The sequence below is a fragment of the Salmo salar genome, unplaced genomic scaffold (assembly GCF_905237065.1).
Source record: "Salmo salar unplaced genomic scaffold, Ssal_v3.1, whole genome shotgun sequence".
In the NCBI taxonomy this organism is placed as follows: Eukaryota; Metazoa; Chordata; class Actinopteri; order Salmoniformes; family Salmonidae; genus Salmo; species Salmo salar.
The window spans coordinates 500001-506400 of NW_025548857.1; the positions used below are offsets into that span (position 1 = coordinate 500001).

General features: G+C 47.7%; 1 pseudogene; it reads left to right on the top strand.

The window, feature by feature from the left end:
• The window catches only part of LOC123733379 (tripartite motif-containing protein 16-like), a 10104-nt pseudogene extending 7032 nt beyond the window's left edge, over positions 1-3072 (top strand).
• Positions 3073-6400: the final 3328 nt, after the last annotated feature.

The following is a 6400-nucleotide window of genomic DNA, read 5'->3' on the forward strand; positions in this document are numbered from 1 at the left end:
TCCCCCTCTCTCTCTCTCTCTCTCTGTCCCCCTCTCTCTCTCTCTCTCTGTCCCCCTCTCTCTCTCTCTCTCTCTCTGTCCCTCTCTCTCTGTCCCTCTCTCTCTGTCCCTCTCTCTCTCTGTCCCTCTCTCTCTCTCTCTCTCTCTGTCTCTCTCTCTCTCTCTGTGTCTCTCTCTCTCTCTCTCTGTGTCTCTCTCTCTCTCTCTGTGTCTCTCTCTCTCTCTGTGTCTCTCTCTCTCTCTCTGTCCCTCCTCTCTCTCTCTGTCCCTCTCTCTCTCTCTCTCTGTCCCTCTCTCTCTCTCTGTCCCTCTCTCTCTCTCTGTCCCTCTCTCTCTCTCTGTATCTCTCTCTCTCTCTGTCCCTCTCTCTCTCTCTCTGTCCCTCCTCTCTCTCTCTGTGTCCCTCTCTCTCTCTCTCTCTGTGTCCCTCTCTCTCTCTGTCCCTCCTCTCTCTCTCTCTCTGTCCCTCTCTCTGTGTCCCCCCCTCGGTGTCCCCCTCTCTCTCTCTCTCTCTCTCTCTCTCTCTGTCCCCCTCTCTCTCTCTGTCCCCCTCTCTCTCTCTCTCTCTGTCCCCCTCTCTCTCTCTCTCTCTCTGTCCCCCTCTCTCTCTCTCTCTCTCTCTCTGTCCCCCTCTCTCTCTCTCTCTCTCTCTCTCTGTCCCCCTCTCTCTGTCCCCCTCTCTCTCTCTCCCTCTCTGTCCCCCTCTTTCTCTCTCTCTCTGTCCCCCCTCTCTCTCTCTCTCTCTGTCCCCCTCTCTCTCTCTCTCTCTCTGTCCCTCTGTCCCTCTCTCTCTGTCTCTCTCTCTCTCTGTCTCTCTCTCTGTCTCTCTCTCTCTCTCTCTGTCTCTCTCTCTCTCTCTGTGTCTCTCTCTCTCTCTGTCCCTCTCTCTCTCTCTCTGTCCCTCTCTCTCTCTCTCTGTCCCTCTCTCTCTCTCTGTCCCTCTCTCTCTCTCTGTCCCCCCTCTCTCTCTCTCTCTCTCTGTCCCTCCTCTCTCTCTCTCTCTGTCCCTCCTCTCTCTCTTTCTGTCCCTCCTTTCTCTCTCTCTGTCCCTCCTCTCTCTCTCTCTCTCTCCCTCCTCTCTTTCCCACTGTCCCTCTCTCTGTGTCCCCCCCTCTCTCTGTGTCCCCCCCTCTCTCTGTGTCCCCCCCTCTCTCTGTGTCCCCCCTCTCTCTGTGTCCCCCCCTCTCTCTGTGTCCCCCCCTCTCTCTGTGTCCCCCCCCTCTCTCTGTGTCCCCCCTCTCTCTGTGTCCCCCCCTCTCTCTGTGTCCCCCCTCTCTCTGTGTCCCCCCCTCTCTCTGTGTCCCCCCCTCTCTCTGTGTCCCCCCTCTCTGTGTCCCCCCTCTCTGTGTCCCCCCCTCTCTCTGTGTCCCCCCCTCTCTCTGTGTCCCTCTCTCCCTCTCTGTGTCCCTCTGTGTCCCTCTCTCTCTCTGTCTTTCTCTCTCTCTCTCTGTCTCTCTCTCTCTCTCTCACTCTCTCTCTCTCTCTCTCTGTGTCTCTCTCTCTCTCTCTGTGTCTCTCTGTCTGTGTCCCTCTCTCTCTCTGTCTCTCTCTGTCTCTCTCTGTCTCTCTCTCTGTGTCTCTCTCTCTGTCCCTCCTCTCTCTCTCGGTCTCTCTCTCTCTCTGTCTCTCTCTGTCCCCCCTCTCTCTCTCTGTCCCCCTCTCTCTCTCTCTCTGTCCCCCCCTCTCTCTCTCTGTCCCCCTCTCTCTCTCTCTCTGTCCCCCTCTCTGTCTGTGTCCCCCCTCTCTCTGTGTCCCTCTCTCTGTGTCCCGCTTTCTGTGTCCCCCTGTCTGTGTCCCCCTGTCCCCCTGTCTGTGTCCCCCCCCTCTCTCTGTGTCTCTCTGTCTCTGTGTCTCTCTCTCTGTTCCTCTGTCTCTCTCTCTCTGTTCCTCTGTCTCTCTCTCTTTCTCTCTCTCTGTCCCTCTGTCCCTCTCTCTGTCTCTGTCTGTCTCTCTCTCTCTCTCTCTCTCTGTCTCTCTCTCTCCAGAGTTATCAGTCTCTCTCCAGTATCAGTGTATCTTCAGACTTACCCAGCATCGTTGTCCGTCCTCTTCAGTACTTTGGAGATGTGAGTAAGACTGTGTCTGAACTGAGAGAGAAACTAGAAGACTTCCTTAAAGGAGAATGGACCAAGATCTCCACTACAGGTGTGTTGAAAACAATCAGAACATCAACTTTAGACCATTGAAAGTTCCCTACTAGTCATATACATGTGGAATATGGTATGATGATAACATTCCCTCTCTCTGTCAATGTGTTTGTGTGTCTGTAGTGAATATAGTGGAGGTTGTTCTGCCTCCAGAGCCCAAGACCAGAGAACAGTTGTTACAATGTGAGTCTCTTTATTGTGAAGTAACTAACAGTCTCTTTTTACTGCCACTCCTAACAATCCCTCTAGAAATATATAGCAATAGTAGATCTAATCAAAGACTGGGTATCTATCTGACTCCTCATATTTCTCTGATTTGATCTCTGCTGTGCTCTAATCAAAGACAGGGTAGATACAGTATCTGACTTAACTTATTGTTCTGACTCCCCTCATTGGTCTCTGCTCTTCTCCCAGATTCCTGTCAGCTCACACTGGACCCAAACACAGCAGCACACACTCCTCTCTCTGTCTGAAGGGAACAGAAAGGTGACCTGTACAGGCCAAGTCCAACCATATCCTGACCATCCAGACAGATTCACCAACCATTACCCAGGTTCTGTGTAGAGAGGGTCTGTCTGGACGCTGTTACTGGGAGGTGGAGTGGAGTGGTGTTGTTATTACAGCAGTCTCATATAAAGACATCAGCAGAACAGAGACAGATAATATATTTGGATACAATAACAAGTCCTGGAGTTTACAGTGCTATAGAGGTGGTTATTATTTCAGACACAATAATGTTGTGACTAAAGTATCAGGCCCTCAGTCCTCCAGAGTAGGAGTGTACCTGGATCACAAGGCAGGTACTCTGTCCTTCTACAGTGTCTCTGACACAATGACCCTCCTCCACAGAGTCCAGACCACATTCACTCAGCCCCTCTATCCTGGGTTTAGGCTCTATGGTACTGCTGAGCTGGTTAAACTGTAGTAGGGTCCACATAGATACTAGTCATGCTGGTGTAGTCTATAGCTGAGCTGGTTAAACTGTAGTAGGGTCCACATAGATACTAGTCATGCTGGTGTAGTCTATAGCTGAGCTGGTTAAACTGTAGTAGGGTCCACATAGATACTAGTCATGCTGGTGTAGTCTATAGCTGAGCTGGTTAAACTGTAGTAGGGTCCACATAGATACTAGTCATGCTGGTGTAGTCTATAGCTGAGCTGGTTAAACTGTAGTAGGGTCCACATAGATACTAGTCATGCTGGTGTAGTCTATAGCTGAGCTGGTTAAACTGTAGTAGGGTCCACATAGATACTAGTCATGCTGGTGTAGTCTATAGCTGAGCTGGTTAAACTGTAGTAGGGTCCACATAGATACTAGTCATGCTGGTGTAGTCTATAGCTGAGCTGGTTAAACTGTAGTAGGGTCCACATAGATACTAGTCATGCTGGTGTAGTCTATAGCTGAGCTGGTTAAACTGTAGTAGGGTCCACATAGATACTAGTCATGCTGGTGTAGTCTATAGCTGAGCTGGTTAAACTGTAGTAGGGTCCACATAGATACTAGTCATGCTGGTGTAGTCTATAGCTGAGCTGGTTAAACTGTAGTAGGGTCCACATAGATACTAGTCATGCTGGTGTAGTCTATTGCTGAGCTGGTTAAACTGTAGTAGGGTCCACATAGATACTAGTCATGCTGGTGTAGTCTATAGCTGAGCTGGTTAAACTGTAGTAGGGTCCACATAGATACTAGTCATGCTGGTGTAGTCTATAGCTGAGCTGGTTAAACTGTAGTAGGGTCCACATAGATACTAGTCATGCTGGTGTAGTCTATAGCTGAGCTGGTTAAACTGTAGTAGGGTCCACATAGATACTAGTCATGCTGGTGTAGTCTATAGCTGAGCTGGTTAAACTGTAGTAGGGTCCACATAGATACTAGTCATGCTGGTGTAGTCTATAGCTGAGCTGGTTAAACTGTAGTAGGGTCCACATAGATACTAGTCATGCTGGTGTAGTCTATAGCTGAGCTGGTTAAACTGTAGTAGGGTCCACATAGATACTAGTCATGCTGGTGTAGTCTATAGCTGAGCTGGTTAAACTGTAGTAGGGTCCACATAGATACTAGTCATGCTGGTGTAGTCTATAGCTGAGCTGGTTAAACTGTAGTAGGGTCCACATAGATACTAGTCATGCTGGTGTAGTCTATTGCTGAGCTGGTTAAACTGTAGTAGGGTCCACATAGATACTAGTCATGCTGGTGTAGTCTATAGCTGAGCTGGTTAAACTGTAGTAGGGTCCACATAGATACTAGTCATGCTGGTATAGTCTATAGCTGAGCTGGTTAAACTGTAGTAGGGTCCACATAGATACTAGTCATGCTGGTGTAGTCTATAGCTGAGCTGGTTAAACTGTAGTAGGGTCCACATAGATACTAGTCATGCTGGTGTAGTCTATAGCTGAGCTGGTTAAACTGTAGTAGGGTCCACATAGATACTAGTCATGCTGGTGTAGTCTATAGCTGAGCTGGTTAAACTGTAGTAGGGTCCACATAGATACTAGTCATGCTGGTGTAGTCTATAGCTGAGCTGGTTAAACTGTAGTAGGGTCCACATAGATACTAGTCATGCTGGTGTAGTCTATAGCTGAGCTGGTTAAACTGTAGTAGGGTCCACATAGATACTAGTCATGCTGGTGTAGTCTATAGCTGAGCTGGTTAAACTGTAGTAGGGTCCACATAGATACTAGTCATGCTGGTGTAGTCTATAGCTGAGCTGGTTAAACTGTAGTAGGGTCCACATAGATACTAGTCATGCTGGTGTAGTCTATAGCTGAGCTGGTTAAACTGTAGTAGGGTCCACATAGATACTAGTCATGCTGGTGTAGTCTATAGCTGAGCTGGTTAAACTGTAGTAGGGTCCACATAGATACTAGTCATGCTGGTGTAGTCTATAGCTGAGCTGGTTAAACTGTAGTAGGGTCCACATAGATACTAGTCATGCTGGTGTAGTCTATAGCTGAGCTGGTTAAACTGTAGTAGGGTCCACATAGATACTAGTCATGCTGGTGTAGTCTATAGCTGAGCTGGTTAAACTGTAGTAGGGTCCACATAGATACTAGTCATGCTGGTGTAGTCTATTGCTGAGCTGGTTAAACTGTAGTAGGGTCCACATAGATACTAGTCATGCTGGTGTAGTCTATAGCTGAGCTGGTTAAACTGTAGTAGGGTCCACATAGATACTAGTCATGCTGGTATAGTCTATAGTTGAGCTGGTTAAACTGTAGTAGGGTCCACATAGATACTAGTCATGCTGGTGTAGTCTATAGCTGAGCTGGTTAAACTGTAGTAGGGTCCACATAGATACTAGTCATGCTGGTGTAGTCTATAGCTGAGCTGGTTAAACTGTAGTAGGGTCCACATAGATACTAGTCATGCTGGTGTAGTCTATAGCTGAGCTGGTTAAACTGTAGTAGGGTCCACATAGATACTAGTCATGCTGGTGTAGTCTATAGCTGAGCTGGTTAAACTGTAGTAGGGTCCACATAGATACTAGTCATGCTGGTGTAGTCTATAGCTGAGCTGGTTAAACTGTAGTAGGGTCCACATAGATACTAGTCATGCTGGTGTAGTCTATAGCTGAGCTGGTTAAACTGTAGTAGGGTCCACATAGATACTAGTCATGCTGGTGTAGTCTATAGCTGAGCTGGTTAAACTGTAGTAGGGTCCACATAGATACTAGTCATGCTGGTGTAGTCTATAGCTGAGCTGGTTAAACTGTAGTAGGGTCCACATAGATACTAGTCATGCTGGTGTAGTCTATAGCTGAGCTGGTTAAACTGTAGTAGGGTCCACATAGATACTAGTCATGCTGGTGTAGTCTATTGCTGAGCTGGTTAAACTGTAGTAGGGTCCACATAGATACTAGTCATGCTGGTGTAGTCTATAGCTGAGCTGGTTAAACTGTAGTAGGGTCCACATAGATACTAGTCATGCTGGTGTAGTCTATAGCTGAGCTGGTTAAACTGTAGTAGGGTCCACATAGATACTAGTCATGCTGGTGTAGTCTATAGCTGAGCTGGTTAAACTGTAGTAGGGTCCACATAGATACTAGTCATGCTGGTGTAGTCTATAGCTGAGCTGGTTAAACTGTAGTAGGGTCCACATAGATACTAGTCATGCTGGTGTAGTCTATAGCTGAGCTGGTTAAACTGTAGTAGGGTCCACATAGATACTAGTCATGCTGGTGTAGTCTATAGCTGAGCTGGTTAAACTGTAGTAGGGTCCACATAGATACTAGTCATGCTGGTGTAGTCTATAG